At 44.5% G+C, this 15734-nt stretch overlaps 1 protein-coding gene across 4 annotated transcripts in view; it reads left to right on the plus strand.

Annotated features, from left to right (window-relative positions):
* The window catches only part of ADCY1 (adenylate cyclase 1), a 175123-nt gene that overhangs the window by 58836 nt on the left and 100553 nt on the right, over positions 1–15734 (plus strand). The gene's annotated exons all lie outside the window — the stretch shown is intronic.

Raw genomic sequence — 15734 nt, forward strand, 5'->3', positions numbered from 1 at the left:
CTTATATTATCTGTTAGTGGACCTGTTAATGGTCCACTTACTCCTTAGCCACTTGCAGCTTGAAATTTAGGCAAAGAGTATTGAGTTCCACACCACGTGGAGAGAGGTGTGTTGTTAGGGGTGTTATAGGAAAATCCCTGGGCTCACTTGGATTGCCAAACAAAGACACCAGCCAAGAATATAGGAGCAAAACAGCAGCCAGTAGGCCTGATCTTTATTCAAAAGACTGTTGCAACAGGACTTTCACCCACCACATGGAAGAAGCAGGAAGAAACCCTGAACAAAGGATGGCTCCTTCTTTTATAAGTTCCCCCCTTTTACCCACAACACCCTTAGTGACGCATCATGCATGCATATATCACAAATACGTCATAGTTAAGTCACAATCTGGAAGGGGTTTCCAGCAGAAACCTGAGCAACAGGTTTGCCCCTGCGACAGACCCAAGGACTTTGCCACCAATTAATATTCGACAAACCCAGTCCCGGCGTTGTCACTAAACTTTAGGGGATCTGCTGCCACCAATTATGTGACGAAATGTCCTCCCTCTCTATTACTAAAAATGCGACACAGGAATCCAGGGGTGAAACCACCCTCCCTCTTCTCCTGCCGCCTTAAAATAAACCCCTGTTACTTGGGTTTCTTAGTAAAGAGAGTCTTCCAGCTTACGTGGCCTGGTATCTTGAGAAACTCTAGGCTGTTTGACGGAATAACCTCCTGCCTACAGTAAAGGGTCTCACTCAGTTTGATTCCCCACTGCAAAAGTTTGCCCTTTCCACTCTGGCAACTTTGTGGCACCCCAGGTTATCCTCCTAAGCCTCCTCCGTGTAACTCTAAGACACAAACTGTCGCCACTATTCCTGAGGTAAGTTTTGTCCTCTACTGAGCCACCACTTCTGTGAGTTTTGATACCCAGGCAGGTCCACAACAGATCATTGCCTAACGTTACAACATCTCATCTATGTAACACCCTTCCTCCGTAACTGCTGAACTGAATTCCAACAAATTTGGCCACAGCATTCCATGCCCATCAGGGAGGGATCTGGCATAAAAAAATTATCAAAAAACCACACCTTTCACACCTAAAATAATGATTAAATGCAAAAAAGTGGTGTCCCTATTAGACATCACCAGCAAAAGCTCTGAAGACTCCAGCAGCATCCAATAGAAAGACAGATTGCACGCTGCTGCCTCCAAAGCCGCACCACCAGATGACATCACAAAATTCCACAGCAACCAACTGAAAACAGGCCTTTTGCAGCAACAAGGCTCAACATTGCCCGGCAGACTGAATAGGCCGCAGCAGACTAGGCTGCTTTCCAGACTAGGCCAAGTGGAGGTAGGGGCCTGCCCGGGGAGTATGGGGGGCCGAATAGGGGGCAGGGATAGGTAATGGGTCAGAACAGGGTGGGGGGAGACACAGGGATGAAACCTGCCCTCTCCACAGCATCTTGCCTCGGCTAGGCCACTTTCCAGAGTAGGCCAAGTGGAGGTAGGGGCCTGCCTGGGTGGGTGGGGGCAAATAGGTCATAGGTTGGGACAGGTTGGGCCCAATCACAGGGATGAACCGGGGGATGGGGGGAGGAGGGACAGAACAGGTTGGGGGGGGAGACACAGGGATGCACCTATGTAAACATAACACACGAAAAACAGGGGGACTCTGAAGGTGAGGGGAGTCTGAAGTGGGACTCTGAGGCTCCATTTAACAAACTGAGCCACCGCAACGCATGGCAGGGCCAACTAGTAGGTAAATATAAGTCAAGAGGGCAGGTCTAACTATACGCCACCTTCGTAGACTTAAAAGCAGCCTTTGACACAGTTTCCAGAACCAGACTCTGGGACAGACTACAGGGCACCTCAGTTGATAGACGGCTTCTGCTACTAATTCAGGCACTGCACACAAACACGGCTCTCAGTGTCAGGTGCGGCCGCCTAGGACACCTAACAGACCCCATTAATACCTACCAGGGAGCCAGGCAAGGGGGCCTTTGGGCTCCACTGCTATTCAACTTTTATTTAAATAACTTAGTAGCCGCACTAAATGACTGAGAACTCCATCCACCAAAGCTCACAAACCGCCGTATTTCGGTTTTGTTATATGCCGACAATGCGGTAATTCTATCCAGAACCCCTATTATACTCAAAAGGGCACTAAAAAAGCTCGCTATATACTGTGAAACCGAATGCCTCAAAATCAACTATCAAAAAACGAAGATATTAGCCTTTGGGAAAAAACCAAAGCTTAGAAGTTGGGAACTTCAAGGCCACAAATTAGAACAAGTCACAAACTATAAATATCTCGGAAGGGTGGTACAGGCCTCACGATCCAACAAACTTCGCATAAATTCCACTGGGAGCTCCATGGAAAAAACTGCAAACTGCATCCTCAAATTTCTCAGAGCCCAAGGGGTTCCCCCCCCCCCCCCGGCAGCCCTTAAACTATTCAAGGCCAAAACACTGGCACAGCTCCTTTATGGAGCCTTTCTGTTTCCACCTTCCTCTTCCTTCTCCCCCCTGGAGCATGTGCAATCTAAATTTCTTAGAGCTCTCCTACATGTCCCCAGATGCGTCTCAAACGCATGGGTTAGACTAGAAATGGGGATGATGAGAGTGGAGGCTTTCATCTGCCTATCATCAATTTACAAATGGCTGGCACTAAATCTGCTCCCCCGAGGAATAGCTCCATCGATCCTCTGCGATCAGGCTGGCTAACAGCAGTCCTGAACACTCTCCAGAAAATGGGTTTTGCTCCCCAAGCCCTTCTAAGTCTGGGGTTGAGCCAAGCAAAGGCCACGGTCAGACAAAGAATCATAGACATTGAGAGACAACAGGACTGCTCAAGATGCCCCGAATATAAAATTGGAGAAACTGGGAGATATATAGCTGCTCCGGCAGCTTACCTCTTTTTTCTCTTAGCCAAAAAGGCAAGAGGGGCTTTCACACTTGCCAGAAGCTCAGCCCTGCCCACGCCTGTCCTGGAAGGAGCTCACAAAAAAGTTCCATATGCTCAAAGACTCTGCATCTGCTCATTGGGGGAAATAGGAAGCCCAGAGCACTTTTTCTTTAGATGTCCCTTCTATGAAGAGGCACGTAGGGAGACCTTGGATTCCATCCTGGTGAGGTTAGTTGACCTCCCGGAAAAGCAAAGATATGACCTGCTCCTGTTTGGCAAAGACCAGAAGACAACCCGGGCGGTCGCCAGATTCTGTGTCCAGATCTGCAGACATAGACCTTCCCCTGAGACAAACCAGCTCATTTGAAAGTCCCTAATTCCGGTTCCCCGAGCGACCCAGCGCCAGTTCTCCATGACAGCTTTTTAAAAGTTTTAAGTATTTTTATGCTCATTACATTTATAAATATTAATTTTATTGTTGTATAAAGTTCTATATATATGTTTTGTATTTCGGGATTGTTCTCCCAAATGTGTTTTTCAAAAGCTGGTCTTCGACCGTAATAAATTATTTGTTTCAAGTACACTTTTTTGTTCTGACTGAGTCCCCAATCCATTTTGGCTGGGTTCACCATTGTCTTTGAGATGGCCACTTGCCTGCCACTCTGGGGCCAGGATGCCAGCAATTAACACCTAGGAAAGGAGCTGCTGAGTACATGCTCTCAGGCTTCAGGGATTATGGCTGCCCCTGCCCACATCCCAGGCTCCCCCCTTTGTAGCCGTTTACTTTCTGAACAGAACAAAGTTGGAACAGCGAAAATCCTATACTGGAGCAATTTTATATGACTTTAAAGTTTTCCCATTGAGCCATTACATAGATGCATTTATCAGTGAATTGTTACATTTGATCATGTGCAGCGGAGGCCCTTTGAATAGAGATTGGGGGGGGGGGGGACTGTGTGATGAAGTGTTTTGTGGGGACATCTGCAAGAGTGATTTGTTGATTTCGGTAGTTGGGCTGTGTGTGTATGATGTCCGCTGGAGGGGCAACCCCCCAAACTTTCCATAAATTCTGGTAACAGGGGTAAAAATGGGTGACAACTGCTCTTGGTTACATCTTACCAGAGTTTGACATGACATTGTGTGGGGATCTGATCATCCACTGTTGTGCAAGACCCCCAGTAGACTATTAATCCTGTCCGGTGCCTCTGCTACCCGCAATGAAAGCATTGACAATTTAATGCATTTATTTTAATTTTTTATATTTTATTTTTTTGATCTTTATTGATTTTGTACAGTGGATCACAGTTCTAGCTCTCCATTAGTAGTATACATAGGGGGGTGGGGGGAAAGAAAGAAAGAAAGAAAGAAAGAAAGAAAGAAAGAAAGAAAGAAAGAAAGAAAGAGAAAGAAAGAAAGAAAATAAGGTTTTCCCCATATTGAGGCTTCCCTCCTCCCCAACCTGGGTTCTCTGCGTAACTATATCAACTGCATATTGAACAGCATCTATTTTACAATTATCCAATGCGTCTTAGAGTTATTTCACATTGCAGAAGTCATTCAATGCCCAACAAAGATTTTACATGCTTACAGTGAACTTTTTACATTTTGTCTATATTTATCCCATTCTCTGTTGAATTATTAATCTATCCCTGTTAATCTTGCCATTTCAGCGTACTCAGATAATTTCGTCTGCCATTCCATTTTTGTCTCCTTTCCAACATTGGGCTTACAACATTCTCGCTACTGCAGTTGCATACATGAACAATCTCCTTAAGTCTTTTGGTATCTCTACACCTATGATCCCGAGCTGAAAGGCTTCCAGCTATTTGGGAAAGGTTAATTTAAACATTTTTTTTTAGCTTGTTGTAGATCATTTCCCAAAATTCCTTTATCTTTTTGCATTTTATCCACATATGATACATAGTTCCTTCTATTTCTTTACATTTCCAACACAAGTTGGAGCTGGTTCTGTACATTTTCGCTAGCTTACAGGGTGACAAGTACCAGCAACAGAGCATCTTCATGTAGTTTTCTTTCAAAGTGTAACATGCCGTAAAATTTAAGTACTCTCTCCAGAGTTTTTCCCAGGCTGTAATTGTGTTTTTATTTTGTTTTTTATGGGATGGCATTGAATTTCGTTGTACTATGCGCAATGACAATAAAGTATTCCATTCCATTCCATTCTTTGAAAGTTATACCCAAAATTTCTGGCCCATTGAATCATCACTGATTTTACTTCTTCATCTTTCACCAACCAATCTAGCAAGATCCTATACATTGTGGAAAGTAGTTTCCCCTTACTTGGTATTAACTTCTCAAATCTCGATAACTTAGTGGTGAAGCCTTTTTTAAAAATCTGCTTTGAATATATCATTCAACTGGTAATATTATAACCAGTCAGTTAAGCAGTTTCTTACTTCCTCTCTCCCCCTAATTTTAACTAGTTCTCTTCTTCCTTAAGAAGTTCTTTAGAGGTTGCCCAGTCTTTGCTCATGTTCATTTTCTTTACTGAAATTGCCTCAAGCGGTGATAGCCACCAGGGCATTTTTTGTTCTAGCAAATCTTTATATTTATTCCATACCATGCATAATAATCGTCTTATCACATGATTCAGGAACCCTCTGTGTACTTTGCCTTTTTCATACCATAAGTACGTGTGCCAACCGAATCTGTTGCCGAAACCCTCTAAATCTAGCATATCTGTGTTTTGTAAAAGTATCCATTCCCTGATCCAGCAGAGGCAGGATGCCTCGTAATAGTTTTAGATCTGGTAGTGAGAAGCCTTTTGGTTAGTAATTTCTGTTTAATTCTAGGTCCGTCCCCCTACCAAATAAACTTTGAAATGTCTCTTTGCCGATCTTTGAAGGGACTTGCCCCACTGATCACCGGAACTGATTGAAACAAAAACAACATCCTTGGTAGCACGTTCATTTTTATCATAGAGAACCTTTCCCAGAATGATAGATTTAGTCTGCCCCAGATCTCCAGATTTCTTTTTATTTATTTATGTTGTTAGGTAGTTGTCTTTAAATAAGTTAATATTTTTCACCATAATCCATACTCCTAAATATTTGACTTTTTTACTTCTTGTCATACCAGTAATTCTTTGTACCTCCTTTTTATCTTGTTCTACCATATTTTTCACCAACAACTTGGTTTTATTTTTGTTGAGTATGAAACCTGCCACCTGACCAGACTCCATAATCTTTTCCAGAACTATTGGCAAACTTTCCTTTGGATTTTCTGTTGTTTTTATAAGATCAGCCACAAATGCTTTTAGTTTAAAAGATTTATTTCCTACCCTTATACCCTCTGCTCTTATTTTCCTTGTCAGGGTTTCCAAGACTAGTATAAATAGTAATGGGGACAGTGGACACCCCTGTCTTGTTCCCTTAATTATTTTACAACTTTCTGTTATATCATTATTTATAATCAGTTTAGCTAGCTGTTCAGAGTAAATTGTGTTTATACCTCTACGGACGTCTCCCCCAAACCCATTACTTCAAGTGTTTTTTAATGCATTTATTAAGGTGTATGAGGAAGGCAAGAAGTTCACAGCACTTTTAACATATTTTTTCTTCCCAGAAGCTAACTTCCATGCAGAGCAGTGATGAGCGCATCATAGGGACAGTGGCACAATTAAAATTCTCCTGACCCTCCTTGCTGCTTTCTAGCATCTTGGGCTGCCCAAAGAAAGTTCTCTCTGGGCACAGGCCAGGCCATGGCACAGGCAATGTCCACTGACGTGGGCACACCAGTGCCTGGGCTGGCCAGCTCCCTCGCCCACTGCCACATGGGGAAAACAAAGTGGGCTTCCCAATGGATGCCAGAGAACCATCAATAGAAAAAAGAGGGAGAACAGGGAACGCAGAAATATGTAGTGTCCAGGTGTAGATAGATTTTGTTATAATGGTTATTCTTATCAGCCATACAAAGCATGATGCAGAAGCTAAAAAAGCCAATGCAATTCTGGGCTGCATCAATAGGAGTGTAGCATCTAGATCAAGGGAAGTAATAGTACCACTGTATTCCGCTCTGGTCAGACCTCACCTGGAGTACTGTGTCCAGTTCTGGGCATCACAGTTCAAGAAGGATACTGACAAGCTGGAACGTGTCCAGAGGAGGGCAACCAAAATGGTCAAAGGCCTGGAAACAATGCCTTATGAGGAACGGCTTAGGGAGCTGGGTATGTTTAGCCTGGAGAAGAGAAGGTTAAGGGGTGATATGATAGCCATGTTCAAATATATTAAAGGATGCCATATAGTGGAGGGAGAAAGGTTGTTTTCTGCTGCTCCAGAGAAGCAGACACGGAGCAATAGATTCAAGCTACAAGAAAGAAGATTCCACCTAAACATTAGGAAGAACTTCCTGACAGTAAGAGCTGTTCGACAGTGGAACTTGCTGCCAAGAAGTGTGGTGGAGTCTCCTTCTTTGGAGGTCTTTAAGTGGAGGCTTGACAGCCATCTGTCAGGAATGCTTTGATGGTATTTCCTGCTTGGCAGGGGGTTGGACTGGATGACCCTTGTGGAGTCTTCCAACTCTATGATTCTATGAGAGACAGAAAGCTGTGATCATATGTAACTAGATTCTGCATAGTGGTGATGAACGGGACTTCCCTTTGTGACTGTGATTGCATGGCAACTTTCCCCCTGGCCCTCAATCAATCAAGGATACCATCTCAATAGCTACATGCAGTGAGGTTTTGTCAGTGATTTTAGGATTCATGATGCTGTGAACCCTTCTATATTTTTAGCCCTAGTCAAGTGTCAGTCTAACAGATGCTAAGCAGAATTAAAATTCTCTCAGAAACAGAAACACAAGAAATGTGTAGGGTATACAAACTAATAGATTCAAAAACAGGGGTCTCAAGCCCCTACACACAACATCCAAGTAGGGGGCTGTTCTTAGATATCCCCAGTGGCAGCTCCCTTGTGCCACCTGTGAAATGGTCAAACTATTTAGCAGTTCACCCCACTCAAAATCTAAGACATAATCCAGCAGTTCAATACTGGTAGTTAATATTGAGGGAGGGAAAGATGTAAGGAAATGTACTCGGCTTCTTCTTTTACAATCACTCATAGCTGAGTAAGATTGTTTTCCATGAACACAGTCTTAACAGTGTATCTGTAGGTAACAGTGGAGGCCAATTCTGGATCCACACATCCTTCCACAGTGGGGACATAGGTTTCTGGGCGGGAGTTGATCTTGGTGAGGATTTGCCAAGCTGCCTTCCTCTTAGCTCATTTCTCCCTTTCTTCCTGAGTTTGTGCTTCTTCAAAGTCCACAACACCTTGGGTAAAGGCTATTTTCCAATTGGAGCGCTTGCAGGCTGTCAGGGAAGAGCCAGGATGCGCCGCTTCGTCAGTAGCAGGGGAGGGTTCTGAGCAGGAACTGTCAGAAGAGGAAGACAGGGAAATGACGCATGAAGCAGAACAGGGGGCGGAGTGTAGTCAGGCAGAGCAGGCGGTCAGAGATGGCTAAGAGTCGAGAGAAGGAAGTTCAGACTCAGAAAGGGGGGGGGCGTTCACATCAGCACAGGCAAGGAGGGAAATGAAACGTAAAGATCAAAGACGTCTCACGAGGTTTCCACGCCTACTTTGCTGGTGCCAAAATCAAAAGAAGCCACTCCCTGAATCTGACTTGACAGGTTCGGACGCATGATTTTGAACTGTAGCTGTTCTTTTGTATATATGTAATAAAGACTGTAAATATCACGCTGAGTGTACTGGATTGTTACTGCAAAGAAGGAACACCACCTTGACACAGGCCAATGTTTCCCAGTTATCAGTGGTTATACTACATTTTTAAATATTTGCCTTGAGAGAGTTTTAAACCTCTTTTCTCGTCCACCAGTATTTCACTCTCCATTCTTAAGTTTGGAACAGAGTAGTTGCTTTGGAAGATGATAATCAGGTATCTGAACCACATGACTAGTCCCAACAAAGTTGAAGAATCATTGCTTTGACACTAGCGATCTTTGTTACTTCCAGTACACTGGCATTATTCGCTTGTTTTCCAAAATAATGTGTTAATTTTTTTGGAGACACTGTTGATGGAATCTTTCAAGGAGTTGGAGATGGCGCTTATAAGTGGTCCATGTTTCACAAGCGTACAGTAAAGTTGGTAGTATGATAGCTAAGTAAACAAGCACACATGGATATTGAACACAGTTACAGAATTGTGCCCACTGGCTACAGTTCTGTACAAAGCTCAATGAGACATAACTGTGCAGGATAGCAAACCCAGCCTGCCAGCGAAGTGCATTTGTCAGGCCTGTCCATGCATGCATGCAACAATCTGATTGCTGTGACAGCAGCTGAGTGAGTCGGAGAGCAGATGGTGCGCCACCATGCTGAGGATTCAGCCTTCATTATTCCATGGGAAGGGCAATTTTTCTGACGTTTCCTGAAGCCTGTTCAGACCTTATTCAACCAGCAGATCATCATGAGGGAGAGATTGTGATTGGTTTTGTCCTGATTCTTCTCCTCCCATGGAAAAAGGTGAATATATTTATTTTAAACATGTTATCTCACATTCCTCTGAATAATGTCTGCTTACCCAGACACAGAGTGGAGGGCTGTTTCAACCCTTCATGCTGGGCCCCTCGCCCTTGGAAGCAACATCGGGGCTAGGCTGCGGGCCATGGGAAATTCCCAGGCTGGCTTCTGGAGATTGGCGCGCTTTCCCACCATTGGTTTATTTGAATTCTGGCCAATCTGGCTGAGTCAGGGGCTGTGAGGGGTATACACACAATGCCTGAGCCAAATCCAACCTACATCTGGAATGAATAAAGTTGTGCCCATTTTAAACTCCATAACGTTGTCTTGTCCACTGAGTTCCTCTTCTTGGCCCAGACCTTGCTCCCAGGGGTGGGGGTGGGGGGTGTCCCTGTGATAAAATTCTCTTTCAAGATGTCACCCTTTCTGTTTCCTGATGAATGAAGTGGAGAGTGAAGCAGGAGCACAACCTGCTCTTCCTCCCTCTTTGGGACAATTTTGAAGATGGGGGGAATCATATCAGAACAAGATACTAGTGTATCTTAAAACACTTTTTCTGCATTCAAATGCTATATGATGAAGTTTGCTCATTTCTGCAAAATCTCACAAAAGGTTATTTGCACTCTGGAATGCAACAATTTTAACCTGTAGCATCAAACTTATTGTACATAATCGACTTCTGGTGCTGATCTGCCTTAATGGCTGCTGTTCCCACATTAGTGGAGATTGTTTGCAAATGATAAACAAGGATGATTTGAGGATAATTGTCTTTGCAAGCTCCCCCCAGGACGGGGGGGGGGGGGGAGTGAGCTTCACTCGCAGATCGTACATCTGAGACCTATCAGAGTACTCACCCTATACAGGCAGAATTATAAGACTGATACAGAAGCACTAGCACGTTCTCTGGAACGTACCAGGGTGCTTGGGAAACTTACTGCAGAATCAATGCAAACATCAATGGGGTTTTCTCCAGATAGTCATTTGCTTCAATTTAGTGTGAAAGAGCGGGTTTTCTGGGGGAAAGCAATGGGGCAAAGGCAGAACTGCTTGGACATAGAATCCTAGAGTTGGAAGAGACCACAAGGGCCATCCAGTCCAACCCCCTGCCAAGTAGGAAACACCATCAAAGCATTCCTGACAGATGGCTTTCAAGCCTCCACTTAAAGACCTCCAAAGGAGACTCCACCACACTCCTTGGCAGCAAATTCCACTGTTGAACAGCCAAGGAACAGCTAAGTAACTATATAGCCTTTAGAAGACATATGAAGGCAGCCCTGAATAACAAAGTTTTTTTGTTTAATTTTTATTATGTTTTAATATATGTTGGAGGCCACCCAGAGTGGCTGGGGCTACCAGTCAGATGCGTGGGGTATAAATGATAAAATTATTATTTTGGAATAATAAAATTATTATTTTGGATTATTATTATTATTATTATTATGGAAAAGGACATCCCTATTTTAATTGGAGAAATGTTAGAGGGTATGCTATAGGACAGGGGTGTCAAACTCAAATTCATCGGGGGCCGCATCAGTAGTTTGGTCACCCTCAAAGGGCCGGTTGCATCTGTAGGACTATGTGTCCACTCTTTATTATCATAAATTATTGTCACTGCATTCAATTATTACTGTTTTTTGTAATAATGTAAGTAATAACTAGCTCTGAAAGCAGAAAAATAGTCAGAATAATGGCAAGTAGATATTCAAATGTACAATTATTGTACAATTTATTGAAAAATGATTTTTGGTAACAGACAGTATTTTTTTTAAACATACAAATATTGCCAAACGCTTGGAGCTGCTGTTCAGGAAGATGGATTTACAAGGGTCCCCCATCATTCCCCTGCGCCTCACAGGGTTCTCTGGGGAGAGGGGCTTGGGTGTGGGGCTGAGTGAGGAAGCCTTCAGCCCTTCCTCATTCCTGCTGGTTGGGGGGGGGCAGAAGGGGGCTGGGTGGGGCTCCTGCTCTGGCGCTTCATGGAGCAGAGGGCAAATGTAAGAATTCTCTGCACTGCAAGCCTATGTATCTTTAATACCCAATGGAGCATAGGTTTGTATAAATGGGTGTGGAAGTGCAGCCTTGGGTTGAGCCTCATAAGTCATACGATATGCAAACATTAATGTGAACACAAGGGACCATGGATCCAGTAATCAGCAAAGCACGCAGGTATCTAGGACAAGTAAAAATGTTTTATATTCAACAAATTCTCAAACCGCTCTACTTTAGAATATTCTGTTGCAGCTAGCTGCAGCCTGCAAGTTAGTCTATTGGTCGATCCCTGCGAGGCTCTGCCCTTCTGGCCCCGCCCCCTCTCCCTGTGCAGAAGTGAAGTCGGAGTTTAACCCTTTCCGTAACGTTAGTGGCTGCTTCTGTTCGTTCCTCAGAAAACGGACCATATATCTCCCTAAAAAAAGCTCAACAACTCAAGCAGTCTCTCTGGAGTCGGCCACCCCTGATCTATATAAACTATCCAGGGAGGAATGGAGGGCTGCCTCCCTCCTGCCACCCCTCCCCTGCCAGATAATATGCCATTCTTCTCCGCTCCTTTGCTAGCCGCCCACCCCTTCCCCCTCCCCTTTTTCGCCAATCAATCCTTCTCCATTTGGGAAATTTACAGGAAACCCAAATTCGCTGTCCTTGTTGGGTGAAGCAGATTTTGAAAAGCATAACACACACACACACACACACACACACGCACAAGAGTGACACCCTGTGTGTGATTAAATGTCTTGAAATCTGCTTCTGATTTCCTCGGGAATCAGGAGGAGTTGATTTTTTCCTTCTCTTCCCCCCCCCCCACTTGGATTGAAACCTTTTTTTTAAACTCCCATTTAAAGGCAGCCCGACCTCAGTTTCTCCACTGTTGCATTTCTCCCACCCTCTCCCTTCCCACACCCCTTGCTGCTCTTTTGATCCCTCCCAGTGAAGCAACCCTTCATTGGGTAGTTCAGAGCGAGCGAGCAAGCGAGCGAGCAAGCGAGCGAGAGGGAGAAGCAGCAGCAGCAGCCAGCCCTGCCTCTGCCGCTCATTTCGGCGCCCCTGGAAGCCGCAGCTGCGGCTGCAGCGCGCTTGTCTCCTCTAGCCAGAAAGGGAGAGGGACTTTGGAGGACTTGCGGAGCTTCCGGACGAACGGCGACAAGGACAGCTTCATCGGAGGAGACGACGCGGCAGCGGAGCGCGTTGTCATCGCTGCCACCGCCCCGCCCCACATTCAACCACCGCGCCGAAAGCGAGCGCGAAGTTGCGAGAGGTGGGGTTGGGGAAGGGAGCGGCGGCGGGCCATCTCGCGAGAGTAAGAGGCGAGAACGGTTTCCCGAAAGGAGCCCCTGGGAGCTGTAGTCTCCAAGCGGAGCGCTCCCCGCGCGCCTCCAGATAGCGGCCTGTTTGTCGGTGCGGCGCTTCAGCAGCAAGGTCCCGCTGCTGGGTCCTGCTGGCTGGGGCACTCGGCGGGCCACATGAGGAGGTCTGGCGGGCCGCATTTGGCCCGCGGGCCTTGGGTTTGACACCTGTGCTATAGGATATGGGGGTGTGATAATCATGATTGCAGCGTATAATAGCATACTGTAGGCAGGCACCTATTGGACAGCTTGGATGGATGGCTGTTAGGGTGGTCACATGCATTGTCCAATAAGTTGAACAAATGTGGAGTGGGATTGCAGTCTGTCGTCATTTGATGGATTTGAATTAACAAAGGGTGCAAGCAGAGGTGTTCTGGGCTTGCTGGTATGCTTCTCCCCCAAATGCTGCAGTATTAATGCCTGATCCATAGTGGATTGTCCTGCTCTAAATCCAGCCTGTTCATCAGCTGCAATATTTCCATGTTCCACCCAAGTTTGGAGTGTCTGGCATAAAATTTGCTAATTATATTCAGTAGGCTAATTGGACAGTAGTTTGAAGGAATGTGCTTCTTTCCATGGTTTGGGTAAAAGGGCTTTGTAGGCCAAATTAGGCCCAAAGACTGGAGATTCCCAGCAATGAGGTAATGGCTCTTAGATAAAAAAAAAACACCCCTCTCTGCCCGAGAGTTGGGAAAGTCAATAGCAGTAAAAGTAGACAATATTTAGCTAGATGAACAGATGATTTGATCCAGTGTAAGGCAGCTTCATAATTTCTTAGGATCAGGGAGTTCTTTTTGCAGAACCCAATTATTAGCATATCATCAACACCTTCACACAATCTGAAGCAGCTTCATAATTTGCTCTCTGAAAAGCTGTGATGTTTGGAGTTGAATTAATTTTTGTCTCTAGATTTGATTATAGATGATGAAGCCCAGGAACACTCTCTAAATGTTTGCTTTCCATGTCGGCTAACTAAATGAATATAAGAACCATTAATTAGAGGAACATCCCATCTAACCAATGTGAAAATATCTTAACAGCATATGATGATCAATAGTCGTTGCCAGTATCAGCTTCATATAAATTATAGACATCTACTATCAAAGTCTGGCAAGTATCACTGAACAGATTTCCCTTTGTTTCCATGTGACTTGGTGTGTGATATTGCTGGCCCTTGAACTACATAGAAAATATATTATCTGAATACTGACACGTATGTCCATGCTTTGAATTGTATGTGGTAATGCTTCATATATAGAAAATTGTCTCAGTTCCCTGGAGGTGAAAATTGGTGAGATTACAGATTTTGGCCATCACCAAAAAGTCTTCAAAAAAGGCAAAACAAGGAAAGAAAGGAATCACCTGTCTTTGCTCTAGCCCTAATGGACCCCACACACATCCACCACCTGGGGAGGAAGGGAAGGTAGAAGACATAGAAAGGGATGCCAAGAAGTGGACCCCCCCCTGAGAGGGTGCTACCAATGTGGGGATCCGGAATTGGCCTCCACAGTCACTTACGGACTCATTGTTAAAACCGTGTTTATGGAAGACAATCTTACTCGGCTACGAGGGATCGCCAAAGAAGAAGACGACAAGGGGATTTTGCTGCTCTGTGCCTCACCTTGCAACACTCCCTTATTGCCCATGAAAAAACCTGTGGGGTCCGGGGGAACCCTGTCAGGTACAGGCTGGTGCAAGATTTAAGACTCATAGGACTTTGTCATCTCCAGACAGGCTGTGGTTCCCAACCCCCACAGTATTCCAAGTGCAGGGCCCACTGGCACCGCCTGGTATTCAGTAGCTGTTTTGTGTTCTGCATTTTTATCAATCCCCATCGCAGAAGAAAACCAATTCCTCTTCGCTTTCACTTGGGATGCCAGTCAACTAACCTGAAGCCATTTGCCCCAAGAATATGAAGAAAGCCACACTATTTTTCCTCAATCCCCCACAAGGATTTGCAATATATAGTTCTACCACCTGCTTCCTTTTGATTTGTATTGATGACCTCCTGATATGTCATAAGACCCACGATGACAGCCAGGCGGACACCAAATACTTCCTCACTTCTTTAGCTTACAAGGGGCATAAGGTCTCTCCAAAAAAGCTCCAGTATTGCCAACAGAATTTGAAGTATTTAGGGCACGTCTTGGGAACTGGCACCTGATCACTTATGTCAGACAGAATAGAGATTATAGAAAGGGCACTGTTGCACCAAACAAAGAAACAGCTGAGCGCGTTCTTGAGAATGAGCAGGTTTTGTAGGTCTTGGATACCTGGCTACTGAGAATTAACGAAACCAATAATAATAATAATAATAATAATAATTAATAATAATAATAATAATAATTTATTTATACCCTACCCATCTGGCTGGGTTTCCCCAGCCGCTCTGGGCCGCTTCAAAAAAATATATTTAAAAAACAATCAAACATCAAAAACTTCCCTAAACAGTTACAGGTAGGTAGCCGTGTTGGTCTGAGTCGAAACAAAATAAAAAAAATCCTTCAGTAGCACCTTAAAGACCAACTAAGTTTTTATAAAAACTTAGTTGGTCTTTAAGGTGCTACTGAAGGAATTTTTTTTTATTTTGTTTCCCTAAACAGGGCTGCCTTCAGATGTCTTCTGGAGGAGGAGTCAAGATGGCAACGGAGTAGCAAGCAGGCTTCAGAGCTCTGCTGATAATAGGACTGTAAATAGTATCAACTGCCACCCAGGGAAGTAAATTTTCCTCTTTTATTTTCTATTTTTAAACTTTTAAATTCACCAGCCTACTAAGATTTTATCAGCACGCTCTTATCTATGCTATGAAAAACACCCTGGGCAAGCTCCGTGAAGTATCCTGGGCAGGCCGACAGCTGCTCCTGGCAGTCACCACAGTGAAGCTCCTAAACTGAACAAACTGAGTGCTTTCTACCTCTTCTTTTCTTTGGTTAAGGAAACTTTTCCTTGTTTATTTCCCACTGCAATACTATGCCTGCTAGTAAACACAACAGGGACTCAGAGGAAGC

Source organism: Zootoca vivipara, chromosome 11, assembly GCF_965207765.1.
Source record: "Zootoca vivipara chromosome 11, rZooViv2.hap1.1, whole genome shotgun sequence".
NCBI classification, from domain to species: domain Eukaryota; kingdom Metazoa; phylum Chordata; class Lepidosauria; order Squamata; family Lacertidae; genus Zootoca; species Zootoca vivipara.